The 19,282-nt window shown below is 42.6% G+C and overlaps 1 protein-coding gene across 12 annotated transcripts in view; it reads right to left on the bottom strand.

The window, feature by feature from the left end:
• The window catches only part of grik4 (glutamate receptor, ionotropic, kainate 4), a 201,893-nt gene that overhangs the window by 167,846 nt on the left and 14,765 nt on the right, over window positions 1-19,282 (bottom strand). For 7 of the 12 annotated variants that reach the window (XM_064301393.1, XM_064301394.1, XM_064301383.1 and 4 more), the window contains one exon: window positions 16,219-16,326. The exons of the other annotated variants lie outside the window; for them this stretch is intronic. The gene's annotated coding sequence lies outside the window, so the exon portion shown is untranslated. The remainder of the gene's footprint in view (window positions 1-16,218; window positions 16,327-19,282) is intronic. 12 annotated transcript variants of the gene reach the window in all.

Raw genomic sequence — 19,282 nt, 5'->3', positions numbered from 1 at the left:
AATCTATCGCAGGGATTACTAAATTCAGAAACAAACAAAAAAAGTTGAGTGAAAAAAAGAGATTATAGGGATATAAAGAGATGGCAGAGAATGACATTCTATTTTCACTGACTCATTTAAAGTTGTTTCTGGGGTTAAGTTTTAGAAAAAGTACTATTAACCAAGAAAGGGGAATATTGGATGAATAAAGAGAATATCAAATTTGGAAAGGGGGAAGTTAAATAAATGTAGATAATGGAAACTGCTCGTCTTTTCTTCTCATGTTTGTCTAACATTGCTTTTTACATGTTGCTATATTTCTTTAACATTCTTTGATCTCTTTTGTCAGCCCTGTTTCATGCTGAGCTCTTCTATAGAGCTGAGACACAATTACCATGCGATCTGCATGCCTCGTTTATTAAGGGAAGAGACACTGACCTCATTCAAAAATGTCATCCTTTGAAAATGTGTACCACAGTAAACCAGTAAGGCTTAACTCTTATATTCTTATAACACTAGGGTACAAAGTCTGAATTAATTGCCCTCTTTCAGAAGATCTAGCCCTTGGGAGCGCTCTGTCTAAATATATGCACCCATATTCCCTTTACTGATGTGATTAACACAGAAGACTCCCAGTTAAGCAATGCTCACCACTCATAACAATTAGACCTTGGCAGGAAGCCATAATGTCACAAAAGATAAAGAAAAAAAAATCACCAATGCTTGTACATCTCATTACCACAGCAACGCTTCCGGAAGCAGGAACAATGTGCTTTAAACCACAGACCTGCTCGTTTTCCGAAAATTTGCTCTCATTTGATACGGTTGTACGTGCTAGCCAGAGCAACGCACCTCCTAGAGAGCTGAGAGACACCTTCAATAAAAAGACAAACCAACGGCTACATGAGTCACAGTAGGGAAGTTGAATAATCAGATATAAATATCTTGTTCTGTTCCCCCAGTATGACTGAAGGAAATAAAATTAAATCAATTATAGGAAGTTAGAAGGAATTCCTGTTCCCACGCCACCTAAACAAGCAAGAGCCAATAACACTCAGACAGGCACAATGGATAAATAACATATACATACTCACCAGCAGGGCTTCTTGAGCACGAACCAGAGGAGGCAGAAGTTTTACCTTTAATCTCATCATTAGCCTCCACCCTTTTCAGCCATTTTGTTTGCTTAACAATGATGCTAATTAACTGAATAATGAACTGGCAATAAGCTCAATGCCTTCTCTTAATTGTGTCCCATGTTGTAGCATTCTTTTATATGCCAGGGTACAGAATGAAAAGCATTAGGTTTAATTCCACTTAGTAAAATCTATTTAATCATTACAATGAATACCTTTTAGCTTCAGTAATGTAAACCAAGAAAAATTGTACTAAGTAAAGACTGATTTAAAGATGTTTTTAGCCTCCTTTATTTCCAATTAACTAGCTGCCACCCACACACATACACACACCCACACACACCACGTTAGCCTGCAATCCTGAATTTGAAGTTAATGAGTAGACACTGCAGTATACTGCTGCTGTTCTTGTTGTCGTAGCTGCTGTGGTTCATTTTAGTAGATTATTTCTTCATCTTTACTGTTGTGTTTATTATAACATGATTAAAAACTGAATGACACACATTTTAACAATACATTATTTCAGTCTCATACAGTAAGACTGGTCGATTCAGTCTAATTTCAACGACAATATCTTTATTCTCATTCCTTTGTCAGTATGCTTCCTTATAACATTATGCCACCAAAGGCTAGTTGATTAAAACAAGCATCACTAAGGTCCTAATGAAAATAACTTTTTATCAAAATGCGACAGTGAAGTTCAAGACATTATAACACGAATCGGATTCAGTTCATTTTAACACCACCACACTAACCCATACGGACCCATAATGTAATCATCAGCGCGGCGAGGCTAGGAGCAGGGAGTTACATCGCACAGTAAGTCACCGCTGCTTTTTATAGGTGACCCGCTCGCTCCTGTCTGCGCGTGAAATACGGCCTCGCGGATCAGAGCGCCGGGCGACGTCCGCGCGACCCCATCCTTTCAGACGAGCCCGCTCGGCTCATCTTCATCTTCTGTCCAATGCGCCGCGGGTACACAGCATCATAAATCATAAATCATTCCTAAAGATGAGATTCACGGGCAGTATTGATTAATTCTTTCTCAAGGAGAGGCTTACAGCACGCAGGCAGGTCGGGCCTGATTTGTTATCGGCTCACTTATTTTCAGGATAATCAAATTTTTTGTGTATATTTTTTTTTTTCCTCCACAGAGAAATGACCTTGTTGTTGACTGAGGGCTAGGGGATGACACCCACATGGCAATATTCCCCAAATCAGAATACATCTAAATTCACCAAAACAAGAAATGCATTAAACTATGATGCTCAGCATCGCCATTGGGGCTTATCACACCCCCATGGTGCAAGCACAGGTAGCTCAATGTACACTTTCTGTAAATATCCCACAACCAGGCAGCAAGTAATAATGATTAATATTGAATTTCCTACACTTGAACACCGGTATTTTTATCTGCACCTAAAAAAGCTGCAACTGACAACTACGCAACATGAAGTAAACCTGAAAAAAATGAAAGTACGTCAGTGAAGATTTTGCGCTGTGAAATTACAGTAGGAATGTGAATATGGGAGCTGAGAGTCAGACCCAGTAGGAGGAATGACACACCAGCTCCGCTGCACAGGCAGACGGTGAGTCACTTTGTAAAAACCCCACCCCCAAAGGCCCCTACCTTGGAAATAATACGGCTCCACAATAAAATCTGACAGATTTTAAACGGTTCAGTATGAGCTGGGAAATAAGGCAGAAGTGTTCCGTGAAGCTGCAGAGTCGCATTCTGAAACGTGTACACAAAGCAGGAGGCTCAAAGTAATCACACCTTTGACTCCCGTACGGTTCACCCGGTCCATCATCCATCCCTAAACGCAGAAATCATTTCACATGTTCTCAAACAATGCTTGGTTTCCATAGCGATATTTGAACAGTACGTATTTATGTATTTATCATTCTCCAGCATAATCAATTCAAACAGCTTTGCACATTTGAGATGGAAGTGATCTATTTATTTTTCTCATTACCTCGAATGATGCGGATCAAGCAAACTTGTGATAGAATGTGAAATTTAGCAAGCAGAGAGAAGACTTTTCCCCACTCAACGGCTTCAGTACAGGCCTGAAGAAACGGGCCCTGAGGCTGTGCATGGCTATGAAGCACTCACTGCAGAGGCCTGGCCTTTCCTCTCCATATCGACTGTCCCCCTAACTCACCCCCCATAAGCCAATCTGCCTAATGCACCCAGCATTAACCCTTCCAGCATAACTCTGCACTGCTCAGCAGATGATGTCACCACTCAGTGGCCACGCCTATTCCAGAGAGAACATGCAACAGACACACTGTGGTGGCCAGACTACACATTATAACCCTACTCACACAGTGTAGTAGTCGGTCATAATGCAAACATGCTGCTGGGATCTGAAAATGTATCATTCACCGGCCATTAAAAATGCTGCCAGGAGAATCTGCACCTTGCCAAATATGTGGAATTATTTTTAGCCATTAATAAAAGTAGTTTAAAAACCCTATAATCACTGTTTATGAAAGGGAAAAGACTCCAACAGCAGGATGTCAGATTGTACCACAGGGGAAACATTAATGGAAACTTTAAATAACCTTTAATTGTTTTAAATGGCTAAGACAGCGGCTCTATATTAGGGGCCCTAATATATGCTAGCTAATTTAAATCCCTGAATAGTATCAATCTGTTAATTGTTTTTAATTAACACTTTTAAATGCCTTTTGTCCTTTTAAACCACATTATATTGTAAAGAGCAGTGCATAATAGTATAAATAAAAAAGTAATACATGAAGAAAAAATGTTAAATATTTATACCTCAGGACTTTTAATCAGACAAATCAAGGAATGATTTTATTTTCAGTAATGTGTTATACGGCAAATGGCTCTTTTATCAAGAGCTTATCTGTTTTAATTGCAAACTGACATGTGAAATCCCTGGGGCCCCAACTATTAAAAGTGCGGTGACCTGAACACTGCAAGTAAACCATTCATGAAAATGCAACAGTTTTAAGACAAAGCAAATGGCAATGAGCCAAACTTGCATTGTGTTAAAATAAATTTCAAGAACAGAAGAACTTAAATCCTGACTCTCAACACCTTCACAGATCAAGAGATCGGACGTAAGTGTAACAGAAAACTGCACACACGAGGTCAAGTTTGCGCACCATTGCTGTAATATACTAACTGGGACACACAAGTCCCAAATAATTCTGCTAATTAAAGATCAAGAGGGAGACTCTGAGCCTCTTCATTCATTTCCATTCACCAGCTCCTCCTGTTCACCCTGCTTTTCTACTGCTCTCATCTAACACCTCCTTCTCTACTGTTCTCCTTCACCAGCTCCTCCTCTACTGCTCTCCTCCACCAGCTCTTCCTCTACTGCTCTCCTCCACCAGCTCCTCCTCTACTGCTCTCCTCCACCAGCTCCTCCTCTACTGCTCTCATCTAACACCTCCTCCTCTACTGCTCTCCTCCACCAGCTCCTCCTCTACTGCTCTACTCTAACACCTCCTCCTCTACTGCTCTCCTTCACCAGCTCCTCCTCTACTGCTCTCCTCCACCAGCTCCTCATCTACTGCTCTCCTCCACCACCTCCTCCTCTACTGCTCTCCTCCAACAACTCTCCTCCTCTACTGCTCTCCTCCAACAGCTCTCCTCCTCTACTGCTCTCCTCCACCAGCTCTCCTCCTCTACTGCTCTCCTCCACTAGCTCCTCCTCACAGCTTACATGTGCATATGTGCAGCAGGGTGTGCTTGTGTACATTGTGGAGCAATACCAAAAGCAAAGCTTGCCTACGCTAAGCTGAAGGACCAAATGTCAACACACAGTCACAGTCTTTTAAATCAGCCCCATGCTCACAGCAGAGTCTCAAATAGGGCTTCTGTCTAGGTTTTTTCCAGCTGACAAAAAATGACATATTGCACACTGGCCTCATAATCATTTAAATTCTGGGTAATTATAGCAGAAGAGCTCCCCCCCCCCCACCCATTCCTTTTCCAACAGCCACATTAATAACAGTGTGTAATCAAATTAGCAGCCATCTCCCCTCTGCACTTGTGCCAATATGCTCTTGCTAACGAGCCACACCAATGACTGGCCCTCTGCCTCAGCCACTAATTGGCTCTGAGATCCACATGCCACCGTGAAGAACGTTGGGCCATCAGATAGGGCCATCACTGGAACTGAAGGTTAAGGGTCAAGGTGGAATGTCCAATATGACTTTTGGTATCTTTGGAGACCCCACCAAAGTATAAAAATAAAAAAAAAGCCACAAGATAAACAAAAACTGTCAGCAGCTGTTAGCAAGCTCCCCATTTTTGAGTCAGTTATGCAATATGAAAGTCATTGTTAAGAAAAATGAAATTCCCAGAGCACAAATTAGATTTTTTTGATCCTTTAACCACCACTTAACCAGCGCATCCATTGTACTACACCATAGCAACCATACACCATTCCTACACTACTACACAGCACTTACGCCAACACCAGTAGGACACAGTGTGGGTGTTAGTGTTGACACCCAGTGTCTGTGTCTCCCAGAGTCTCATCTTCAGTCTCTCCATAATTTATTCTGGTTGGCCTCTGAGGGAAGCTCTTAATAATTCATCTTTTGATAAACCAGACCTTGATAAGGATAAAAAAGAACAATTCAATGCAATAATTATCATAACAGAGAACTCACAAAAGGAACCGAAGAATAGAACAGAGGTCTGCCTGCCACTTCACTAATTCAGCATTGTTAATGATATTATTTCATATATTTACGGCCATTGTATAGCATTTGTGTTGTTCTGTTAGCAATGAAGGTCCATCTATTCTTTGCAAGTACTCTCAAACTGTAAAGCTCTGGGGAAAATGCCCTTATTTGGTTTAAGTTTAAGGAAGAACAAAAACAAACCAGTTTAAAGGAACATCTGCACCAGCAGAAGCATCATCTATAAACAGCTATTTCTTCTGCTTCACAGAGGGGTACTTGCTAAAGGGGGGACTGTGACTACTAAACTGACCGGCCACAGCTTAATAATTAAATAAAATCATAACACACACGTAATAATAATTCTCATTCAAATCTGACTGTGCTAAAAGAGATCTTGATCAGAGATCATTTCTGTGTAACAGAATGCACTAAGTGTAGCAATCCAAACTCACACAGGAGCTGCTGGAACACATAAATACGATGAATGGATGAATGAATGAATGCATGCATGAATGAATGGATGAATGAATGAACAAAGAAACCACTGGGGATGAGATGCACAAGCGCCTGTGCGTTTGATCGCAACGACAGCTCTTGCATCTGAAGCATGTCTGAAGCACCAGCTCCCACGGGACCCCTCTCCCCCCCTCCACCACGCGTGTCACTCAAAGACACGCCATAATCACGTGTGCATGTGTGTGTGTGTGTGTGTGTACGCACGCGTGTGGCACATCTCCTAGAAACAGCCTTGCCTCATTGTTCCACTCCGTGATCCAAGATACGAGCACAGCCGCGCAATAATCCCGCCATATTGCTGCCTTTCAGAGCCCTCCTTTCTCACCGAGCGACGCTCCGGCAGAAACGCCGCGTCCAGCTAATTCTCTACGTCCCGCAAATGTTCTGTCCGTGGATAAACTCCACCAGGCAAATTTCAATCAGCAGAAGAATTTTCTGCTCAAGCTCGTTGTAAAGTGGATCACAAGAAGTGTTTAACAGAACCCCCCGCTGGAGATAATGGGGAAAGCCGGATCATAAAAATCAGGCTCCAGTACCAACAATTCATAAACTAAAAGGTTTGTCCTTTTATGGTGTGAAATATCCATGCAATTGTTACACACATCCTTTCAGGAGGTACAAAGTGAATAACACAGATAGGAAATCTCTCTGGGCATTCTTCAAAGCAATACATGTTGTGCGACACTTCTCTGTCGTGCTGTGTGAATTTGAATGGGCTCTTGTGATAGGCTAGTTCCACTCAAACCTTTATACATCTCATGAGCCAATGCTGGAGATACAAAGAGAATACACAACAGCCTTGGACAAGAATCAAGAATGAGGGCATATTCTGAGAGCTTAGTGGGAAGAAAATTAGAATAACTTTGCCACATTTTTAAGATCAACATATTCAACAGAGCCCAGTGAAAACTTGATGTCTGAATCAATATATTGAAAGAGACTATAGAAGTCACGTTAAAACTTGAAATATATGCCTAAAGCAATCCCACTTCATATAACATGACCCTAACACCTGTGTAATTACACTGTTACTACATGGGTAGGTACTGTGTATGTACTATGTTCCTAGTTATTTCCTACCATGCAACAGGTGAAGTAGCATAATGAAATCACACAAAGATAACCAGGGTTTTATATTTTACATTAAGCAGGTAGTTCTACAGTATTCAGTATGTACTTTAATGCAAAAGTCTCACATACAGCTGATTTCAGCTTCCCGAGTCTCTCTCAGGCATCTAGGCACCCCACAGCTTCTATATAAATTAATTATTCGGCTGTAATGCGGATTAATCAAGTTTGGTGATGTGACTCCACCCAAAAATGTGTCACAGAGAGTGTGCTGTGACTGGCTGTGACAACTCAGCAGATTGAAAGCCACTGTGCCAACCAATTACAAGTAGAGAATAGACTTACCCATGTCCAGTTATCATGCACATACAGTATGGCCACAGTTTTGTCATTATATACATATCCACAATAGAGTTATTGCCATCACATGTCCACAATGCTATTAGCTATTATCCAGTACATTTGTCCATAGGTAGAGATATCATAAACTATGTACATAATGCAGTTTTCATGTGTACATCCACAGGCTGAGAGATATTTTATGAAAGTATTCCACAGAAGAAAGGGATGTATAACTGAATAACTTCAGTGGCCTTAATTAATGCTTCACTCGTTGTGAAGCTGATGTGTGTGACAAGTTCAACCTTGGTTTATTACATCCCTTAAGCGGTACTTTTCAAAGTACAATACCTTTTATTTCTTCAGATGGTGGCCTTAACCGACAAGCGGTATTGCTCTTTTTAACCAACACACTGTTTGTTTTCATTAAAAGGCACATTGTTGTGTTTCCATTCATTGACAATCTGCACTGTTTTAATTAACCGGCACACCGGTGCTGTTTTTAACAGGCAAACTGCCGTTCATCAGCTGGAGAAATACAATCAATGGGCCGCACTGTTGGACAGCCAGGTGTGGGGTTCAGCACTGCTGGACAGCCAGGTGTGGGGTTCAGCACTGCTGGACAGCCAGGTGTGGGGTTCAGCACTGCTGGACAGCCAGGTGTGGGGTTCAGCACTGCTGGACAGCCAGGTGTGGGGTTCAGCACTGCTGGACAGCCAGGTGTGGGGTTCAGCACTGCTGGACAGCCAGGTGTGGGGTTCAGCACTGCTGGACAGCCAGGTGTGGGGTTCAGCACTGTTGGACAGCCAGGTGTGGGGATTAGCACTGCTGGACAGCCAGGTGTGGGGTTCAGCACTGCTGGACAGCCAGGTGTGGGGTTCAGCACTGCTGGACAGCCAGGTGTGGGGTTCAGCACTGCTGGACAGCCAGGTGTGGGGTTCAGCACTGTTGGACAGCCAGGTGTGGGGATTAGCACTGCTGGACAGCCAGGTGTGGGGTTCAGCACTGCTGGACAGCCAGGTGTGGGGTTCAGCACTGCTGGACAGCCAGGTGTGGGGACTAGATTTGTGCTCTGATCAGAGCTCCTGCTCATCCCTCGGTGACAGAGGAAACACATCAAGGGCACATTTTCCAGGAACAAAGAGTCACGAAACCGTACGCCCACCGGATTAATTCATGGAGCAATGAATTAATCATGTCTGCCTAAATAGCATCCAGTTTAAATTACCTCTCAGCCGTACTCAACCTAAATCTGAATTGTACATGCTAATTGAATCAAACTCCGTCCTTTCTCAGGTTAGCGTTTGTTCTCCGGCGATACCGCCCGAGCACGGTCCCGTCGTGCTTCCCTTCACACTAGTCTGCCTCCGCCAGTGCCACACAGCCCGAGAAATGGTTCTTGTTAGTTCTTTGGCATCAGCTGCAATGACACTTTCATAAACAGACCAGCAAACTGCACCCAGACCAGCGCTGGCAGCGTAAAGGAGAGAGACTCACAGCCCACGGTTACTGGCAGCCTCCTCTCGCAGAGCGCACACCGATCTGCACACTGATTCAAGCTCCATCTACAACCACTATGGCTCCTTATTTCAGGATGCAAAAAGACGCACTTGCTCGGTATCAAGCGTGGTATTTTGGAGTGAACAAGCGCATGAACAAGAACTGAGACCCCAACCCGATCTCCTCACATCTCTGCACCACAGCTCCACACACCACACCACAGCTCCACACACCAACTGCAATCCTTTTCTCAGCCACAGCAGAAGCAAGAGAAATGCATACCAAATCAAAGGGTTGCATCTTTTAATGCAGTAATGTGTGCCATAAACAAACAAACAACTAAATAAATAAATAAGCACGAGAGAGACCTATCAGCAATCTTGAGTTAGTTTGTTTTAACAGCCCACACGTTCAAAACCAAAGCACAAATAAAATTCAGTTCTCGGAGGTGATATCATTGAAATTATTCTGCACATCCATTTGTGCACATACATAAAGGCTGTTTCATGGGTTTATTCATGAGAATTCTGCCACGGTTGCTTTCACAGAAGCAGGCCGAGAGGCTGAGACACTGCAGCTTGTTTGATGGTGAAGAGACCATTTCTCTCTCCAACCCAGCAGCCTGGTGGTGATATTCACCACACAGCTGTGGAAGCCAGTGGACTGAACGTAATCCTGCTCAGTTTGCACGGCGCCACTCAGGAGCAGTGTGTCTGTGATCTGACATTTCAGTAATATCGCCCTGTGACTTTCCCTGTCAAGCACCACCTGTATGCTGGTTGACATCGCACTGCAAATCTGACCATGTAGTAATCAGGCTCATATCTGAGTTGTCTGTAATTATCCTACAGGGCAGTTTACTGGTAGTTCTGCTATTTGGTGAGTCAATGTGTGTCATAATCCAAGCCACTGAATGTCAAACAAACTGGGGAGGGTGGAGGGGGGGGGGAGGGCAGGATGTACAGCTTCCATTAAATGCAAGAACAACATTGAAAAGATATCTAATTACAGTTATGAGCTTATCCGATGGAACCAACCATGAATCCTAAACACATCCTGCTGGGTGATTGAAATTCAGAGCTAGAACTGGAGAGATGGGAAACAGGGGAATGAATGACAACGGAGGTAAAGGGGGGGGGGGTTCATGGGGGAGAACAGAACGCAGATCTTGGGGAAGGGTTGCAGGGTGAAGAGAGAAGGGCATCACCCTCGAAAAAAAAACCCTGAGCGTGTGCACACCCTCAGTGGGACGGCATTCTTTACATCCTCCAGTCTCTCAAAAGGATTCAACCCAAAACAAATCCTCCCACCTCATCTCTCCCCTCAATCCACCGGGGGGTCCTCCTCGCTCGCATGAGGAAGCGCTCATCACAATTCCGGCCTCGTGGGCAGGACGCGGGTGCATTAGCCGTTCAGGGTCCACTGCTGCGCTCTCTGGATCCACCGTCAATTCAATCAATGAGTCACGGGGAGGGGGGGCCGACATTCCCCCGCCTCACTGACATCTCTCGCTGGGATGCCATTACAACATTACGGCATTTTCCCACTCAGGCTAAGGAGAGCTAACTGAGCCGTGATGTCGGCAGTCTGTGGGTTTGGGAAATTACCCCCCTTTCCCTCTGGGCAACCACATCATTTAACCAGCACAAAACGTATCTGCAATAAGGGATGAGCCTCTACGCCAAGGACACAGCCATTTCCTCTTAATTACCAAGTGGCTGAAGCAAGTTCCACTGAATTGTACAGAGAACAAATTAATACAGAGCACGAGATTAGCTCTGAGCACAACTAAATGTCATCATGCATCATTGCAAACCGCTCTATTGGAACACGGGAATTCAGCGACAAACTTCACTTGAGAATATAAAACTGCAGCCAGTGCTGGTTATACGCTAATGCAAAACATGCCATCAATACATATCAAACCTATCATTGTTAACTCAAACAAAAAAGAAAACGAGGAGTGAAAAAACGAACTATAATAACGATACTGTAAAGCAGGTCCAGTTCCGACCCCTATTGGCTAGCATTAACTAGCAAACTGAAAGAAAATGTGTAAATCCTGTTTGGTATAAAGCATTAACTGACAAATTCAAATGCAAAGTTGTATGCAGTGGGGTATGTCGCATGTAATTCAAAGTGAAAAATCCCATAAAATTGAAAATGCACTTGAGAAGTAAGCACATTCAGGGTGTACGTTCTTTAAATAAACATTGCACACAAACAGTCATTTTTACCAAGACTTCCTCACCTCATTGACCCTACATAAAATGCCTAAAACCAACATAAAAATCAAATGCCTTCAAGGACTGGAGAAAATAAAAGTAAACTCAAACTAACAAACACTAATAGTCAATAGTAACTAAGCTGAATTATAAAGTGGAATTGACTACTAAAATAGAAATAAAAAAATCAGAAGCATAAAACATATGTTAACATTGATACAGACACACCAGAAGAGGTGCAAGCAGCTCATTACGTGATGAATACTGAAACCAAGATCATTAGCATTTATAAAAAAAATACCATCTGGTTCTTCCAAATAAAATATGGCTTTTCCCCTTGTTTTTGTTTCTGTGTTGTGCATCACATGTCATTCAGATCCATTCCATCAGCAAGGGCCTTCATTGGTAGATACATATGGACTCACAGAATGTGACATATGACTTAAGGTCTGAGAAGATTAAAGCACTTTAATTCACAGCGCTGTTGGCGTGCTGTATCTAAGGGGTGAACCATGAATCGCTTCTCAGCGATACGGTAATGCTTCCTCTGACAGCAGCCATCTACATTTACCATAATAACACTGGTACTACACAACTGGTCACATTAAACAAGAGGGACTGCGCCAAGGGTGTCACACTCCTGTCCTGGAAGGCCACAGTGTCCGCTGGTTACCGGGGTGTTTCAGCACAAGTGATTAAATTAAGTCACTGGCTGGCTAAAGAGTCCACAGACCTTGTTCCCAAGGCCTTAAACGGCTGCTGATTGAGAGGAAACCTGCAGGCCCTGTGGCCCTCCGGCGCTGTAATTTGACACCCCTGGCCGACACAGAGCAGAGTGGGTTTTGTACGACTATGATAATGATGGATGGCTCTCATCTGGGGCTGACGTGCCAGTAATTTCAGCACTGAAACACCATCAGATGTGCTGTAATGAGATATTCATTAACCCTCTTTCATTTCTCCCTTTCGTTGAGATTCATGCAGATTGTCAGAATGCATTTCCAGTCACAACTGCAGAGTAAGGGCTGCACTGGTGGCCAACCTGAGTGCAAAAGATCACCATGTCACCAATCCCGCCCCCCCCCCATGCCGCCTTAATACAGTTTTTATATGGTATAGCTGGGTCATAGCCAGGCCATATAGTAGAAGCAGCAAACTCTGGAGTGTGATGGATTTATCAGAGACAAGCCTGCGGTCCCTAGCTGGTCCTTGGATCATTACCATCTACAAACCTTTGACACCCAAATTTTGCTCCCCAACAACCCTTATCCAACTCCCCATCTGGAACCAAAAGGGACTATACTTGTACTAAATACCAAGCAAAGTGATCTGATGAATGAACAACTCTGAAATAACTATCTACTTCATTACTCCATCAAGGGCGTAGATTACGAGGGAGATACAACCCCCCAATATTATAAAACAGGCCATATAACCCCCCCCCCCCACTAATATAGCATGATGATGAGAAACATAATTTCATATAATAAAGATGGGGATTTTGTGTGGTCATTAGGATATACTGATCAGTGTCTGTCATGGAAATCATACACAGATGCCGCAGATTACGTGACTTCCCCCATTTCTGCGATTTCCTCTGTTTTTAAATGGTAAATGGACTGCATTTATATAGCGCTTTTATCCAAAGTGCTTTACAATTGATGCCTCTCATTTTCCAGAGCAGTTAGGGGTTAGGTGTCTTGCTCAAGGACATTTCGACACACCCAGGGCGGGGTTTGAACCAGCAACCCTCCGACTGCCAGACAATCGGTCTTACCTCCTGAGCTATGTCGCCCCGAGACATAGCTCATGACTTTTCGGCAGTTTTGGATGTTAACTGTCAACCTTAATGTAGCCTACAGTGTTACATGTGTGGCCCTATGCATTTTACCAATAGCCTATTGCTAATGCTGGGAGAAACAAAGTATTGCATTCTCGTCCTTGTCAGTTGTTGCAATCAGATGTTTGATGGCCCCCATCAACAGTGTTGATGCCCAGTGCTCCTTCCCCTGTTATGGTCACAACAGTGACAACAGGCACTCAAAGACTCAACATTCACAAAGTACAACATGTTTCACCAAAAAGACCTTTAAAGAAACAAAAACAGGACACACTGTAACCGTATTTTATCTTGGTAATGTAATTTCAGCATGCTCTATTTTTAACAACATTCAGTTAAATTAAAGGCATGAAAGTGTGCTCTTTCCGTGATGGACCAAAGTAAGCGAGTAAATGCAGCAGCCTATCACTGGATTTCACTCGTAGGCTGTTCCTAGCAGCCGAGAACTACCCACTGATTTTTTTACACTTCAAGCACTTGCTACTGTTGCCGCAGCTGTGCACGTTATTTCACTCATTTCTTACTGCTGTGAATGAGATCTATTATTTAATGAAATGAATTTCAGTGATTTTTACTCAGCTTTGTTGATCAGTAACTGCAGTTGTTCTTCTCCCTCCCTGCAGTTCTCAATCTATTCATTTCAACCTCCGCCCCCCACCCCATATTGAAGCTAACATTATGCCCTTGAGTTCTATTATAATAAAAAAAAAAATCAATCAACTATAAATTGAGCCTAAAATTATAAAATATTAAGAGGTTTTTTTTGGTGTTCTTTTTAGTGGACATTTTAGTTTTGTTGCCCTTTGTAATACCTAATGGACCCTGTTATACTGTGACTCAGTTGCTCATGGAATTTTTAATTCCTGATGGAGTCCCCTGGTGTTACAAACTTTGGGACCAGACTCACACCTTACACAGTGCTGAGCATGGGTTAAGCTTTCCTGGCCAGAAGCATTAAGTATCCTGGTCCTTATGAACGCAGGGTGACCACAGGACCCGAGCCCCCTTCTGCTGATCTCCTTCACTGACACCATCGCCAGATGAGCTAGGACATAAATCCCAGACTGGGGCTCCATGGACTAATTAAGAACCTTTGCTATTATAAAAATGTACAGGATTTATGCTCAGTACTTTTAGCACGACTGTATATCCCAACATTCAGCATTTTTTTTTACTGCTCCTACTAATCCCTGGGGGTCTCTTCCCACAATTCCCTGCTCAGATATGATTCCTCCAAATGTTACTCATATTTTCTACCCTCAATTAAAATCTACTGATACTTCACTTTAATAACTTTTTTTCAAATTCTTTTAAAAAATTGATATTAAAAGTTTTTTAAAAAAATCTAACCTCAGATAAAGTCAAATGCAGACTCTTCACTTGCAAATCTGACTCTCTCTGCCCACTTATTACTAATTGCACACCACAGACTCCCCCCTTACCTGGCTAATTACCACTCTGACAGTCTTTCATCATCATTCAAAAACCAGAAAACAGGCTCATAGTCTTCCAAAAGAAGATAAGACAAAATTTGCATAATTAATTGGGGAACTGACAAATTGATCACAGTAAATTACATCTGAATAGAACCGCACTCCAGAGGCATTACATTCAAACACATAATTTTGCTCAATAGTTTAAATTATCTGCATTATCCTGCTGAGAAAGAGTAACTGCAGTGACAAATCGCTAGTTCGCTAATTAGCTACTCCACACTAAAGCACCCAGAACTCACCTTTCCATCCTCTGCTCTGGCTGCCTTATACTTCACAGATCAGGAGAACATTCAACCTCGAAGTGCAGTAACCATGGAGCACAGTTGTGGGAAGGAAACATTGATTTTACACGGGAAGGCTTAAAAAAGCACACACATTTATGTGTGTGCATATTCATAAGTATTGATCTACCTCAGGATTTAAGCCAGTCCTTACATCCAAACACAGGACCCTTGGGCAGTGCTGACAGCACAAGCTCTAACACAGAGAGGGATGTCCAAGCTGCTTCTCAGTAGAAAAACAGGCAGTGCCCTTTAGTCTTTGACTTGCAAATTCAAACCTTGATGATTAACCCAGCGTAGTGGCAGCACTCATCAAGCTTGGTGCCACCGGAGAAAGGGCATATTTACATTGACCAGGGTTCCTTGAGTTATCAGTGCCAATGTGCCCCCTAGCTTTTTCACCAAGCACTAACAAATTATCAGTTGTGGTAAGATCTGCAGTCACTGCAGTTATGTTGTGCTGTGTGGCAAGTGAGCTGTAAAATATTCACTGCATCATGCTCAGCTGCAGTGTTCACTGGGTGGGTGATATAAGGCTCCTCTGGGTGGGTGATGTAAGGCTCCTCTGGTGGGTGATGTAAAGCTCCTCTGGGTGGGTGATGTAAAGCTCCCCTGGATGGGTGATGTAAAGATCCCCTGGATGGGTGATGTAAAGATCCCCTGGATGGGTGATGTAAAGCTCCTGTAGGTGGGTGATGTAAAGCACCCCTGGGTAGGTGATGTAAAGCATCCCTAAGTGGTTGAGATAAAGCTCATCTGGGTGGGTGGGGTAAAGCTCCTTGGATTAAAGCTGAAAAGACGAGAATCCTTTTCTCCTCATTGGTTTAACATTCCATTGACATTCTCCCACAATAGAGGGTTCATGTGTCCACAAACGATTCCATCAGAGCTGTTAGAAATGCATTATGTCACATAAAAAACACTCACATCTGAAGTAGAATAACACATTAAAGAGGATCACAGGAGGCTTTGTGTAAGGCTCAATATAAGTAAAAGCTTTCGTAACAGCAACTGCCAGACAACAGTAACGTCCCAGGTGCTGAAGATGGCGGTATCATGGTCTGCCAGGCACATACTTCACTGAGGAGCTCTTTTCTCTCTGCTCTAGAGCCTTCCCATTCCCTCTCTCTCCTTCCTGTTCTGCTGCTCTTTCTCTTCCTTGATTACCTGCTCTTGTTGCTTTAATGTGTGCTCTGTGAAGCTTCAGCTCAGTGTTTAAATTCCCTCTGCTTCACATTCCTTTCAGCCAAGCGACTGCATCTCACAGGAGCGCTTCTGAAAAACAAAAAATGCAACTACTATATTTCAGAGTCTGTACATACGTTCATTTTATAGTACTTAAGCACAATTATACATTAGATAATATCATATATAAGAAATATGTTTTTTTTATTTATTTTGCCAGTACTTTTTCCCTTGAGCACAGTGATCTCAGCTTGTGCCACAGCAAATAGTTCCAACATACACACGTTGCTGTACAAATGTCTTTGGAGTTACCTTAAGTGCATTTCCTCTCTTCTCTCTCACAAACTTGTACCAGCCATTATACAGCTGGCACGTAATTAGAAACCTCAGTAAATATCCTAAATACACTTTACTGCAGAGAAAAACAGTCTGGGCCACTCAAGAAACCTACACAAAAAATTTAAATTATATTTTTTTTAAACCTCAGAAGTGAACTATTCCTTTAAAGGAGCAAAACACATTTTTCCTTGCTGACAAAATATAACCAATCAAAAAAATAAATAAAAAATTTTCCAATCTGTGTTCCTGGCAAAGATCTCTTCTCTCAATCAGTAAGAAGCATGCTGGGAAGTTATTTATTAGCTACAGGAAGACATTGTGGTGGATGTTTTGATGAGATTCTGGCCTTGAATACAGAGCGTAACAAAGTGAGCCATATCTGCAGGAGAAGGAAGCCGATTGCATCCTAAGATCAGGGCAGAGAGGGGGACACTCTACTAGAGAGGGGTGGTGTTGGGGAAAAGGAGACACTAGACCTGGTTAATCACACACTGTGCTCTGTGATCAATATGAGATAAAGCAGCTCGTGGGCAGATAGCGATCTCACCCCTGCACAGACTGAGCCATCCAGAGGCCGGGGTGTGACTGTTTACCGCTGACCCCAGCCGCTTTCACCGTCCTATTCATTCTTCTTTTTAGACTAATTAAAATCCTAATGAATGGCAGAAGGGTTCCCAACCTGACACCAACATGTTCTTCAATGCTGAAGCGTTCTCTATACATCACTGCTCTGCCCATCTGTGCATGTGCCAATTGCCTGCTATGTACCTCTTTAGCTCCCCCAGCACCTATAATCATGACTGAAACCCAATCAGCACTGAGACTGAGCACTCTAATCAGCACTGAGACCAACAGCTCTCACCAGCAGTGAATTGGAGTAATTAAATCAGTACTGAGACTGAGTGCTCTAATGAGCACTAAAACCGAGTGCTGTAATCAGCACTAGGACGGTGCTCTAAACAGGATGTAGACCGAACTCTACATACAATTATAACTAAGACCTAATACCCTTATTAGCACTGAGATCAAGTGTTAAAATCTGGTCTTTGACAGTGCTCCAGACTCCCAACGGACACTCGGGACCAACTCTTAAGCAGCCTCCTGGTTCTCCGAAATCACTAAAGGCCAGTTTACAGTTACAATAAGGTCACATGACTTGGCATTAACTAATGTAGTTCTTAACTACTAACTACTAAAAAGTTCATCTGTACAGCTTTGTTAACGTATTTGTACATCATTAATTCATGTTAAAAGTGTTACCCAGTTAGGCGATCATTGGCACTAGTGATAATCTCATTTGATGGTTGGTCACAACAACTTTTAGTGTATACTACAATTTGTCGTTGTCGCTATCAATGTTGCTCCCATCACCGAGACTTGTGTATTGATTTTTGACCCCATCACTGGCTCAGCTGTCATGACAATATTATTATAGAATGTTCTCATCTCCCGCAATTACCTTCAGCAAAGTGTGAAGTCAACTAGACTAACCTTAAAATAAATAGAATGACAGATCACACATTTGTTAAAGTTCGATGAAAGCGTTTCAATGACTGTATGGTGCCAACCAGGCAGATCACGAAGATGCCATAATGGCCCTGTTCAGACCTGTACTTTGTATCCAGATATATCCAGATTGTGTCTAGATTCAGTCGAGATGGTTGTCAGTTCACACCTGGCATCAAAATGCATCTCCACATGCGTCTCGAGTGACCACTTGTGATCAGATCTCACTTCCCCGCTCAATATGCAAATAAACACGTACATCATTTCCATTTGCAAAGACCAAATGCGTTGTTGTTTTTAACCGGCGGGAGGTATATATATGTTTTTAACCAATATATTTTCATACAGTCTATGGCAGCAATGCACTACCTGTGCCTAGTCTGCTGAAAATTAAAGAAGAAGAAGTTTGCAAAGACCTCGGCGCTCGGGCAAAATCAAAACAAAAACAGACTGGGTCTATTCCTTGGTGTGTTCCAGGTAAACCAAATCGCTCAAGATGTTTGACGCACTCGTAATATGTCTCTATGTGCTTTTCAAAATTTTCAAACGTTGTGGACAAAGCCAGCTTATGCGATTTGAGAACCAACCAAAATGATACAGTTCTATCCGCTTCTGTTTTGCTCCAGAAAACGAAGTCAGATAGGTCTATCAGCAAATATTTGGCCTAGCTATGCACAGAAGTCCTCAATAATAATAGTATTTTCCAAGAAATTACGAAAAATTGGTGACAACGTTTCTTTAGGTGCAGCGTCTTTTACTGCTACCACAGAGTGAATGCGTAAGTGAATGCGATTATAAGAATATTTTCAATTACGCTGACCTATACAATGCTATTCCAAAAGAGAAATTAGACATGTTATACATTATTAGAAGGCTTATACTCTCACCTACTAAATAAATGAATTGTCAATCAAGCCAGACTGCACTAAAAAGGGCGACAACGCTGTAAACAACACGTGTGGTATTACGCGCAGCTATTTTGGAAGGTACCCAGGCATCACAAATGCCTGTATATTTCACAAATGGATTGTCCAAGACAATATATGACTGCTCAGTCTCAAAAGGGACATCTCTATGCGTAAAACCAATGGTAAGGTTGTATATTTATTCAATACTTAGTTCCAGATATTGACTGTAGAATGACATGGTATCATTTAAAAAAAAACTTTTTCCTGGGTCCTGCGTCCTGGGTGCGTTCACA

This window comes from Anguilla rostrata, chromosome 12 (assembly GCF_018555375.3).
Source record: "Anguilla rostrata isolate EN2019 chromosome 12, ASM1855537v3, whole genome shotgun sequence".
Classification (NCBI taxonomy): domain Eukaryota; kingdom Metazoa; phylum Chordata; class Actinopteri; order Anguilliformes; family Anguillidae; genus Anguilla; species Anguilla rostrata.
Note: the sequence above shows the minus strand (reverse complement) of the source record. Positions and strands in the feature narration are given on the sequence as shown.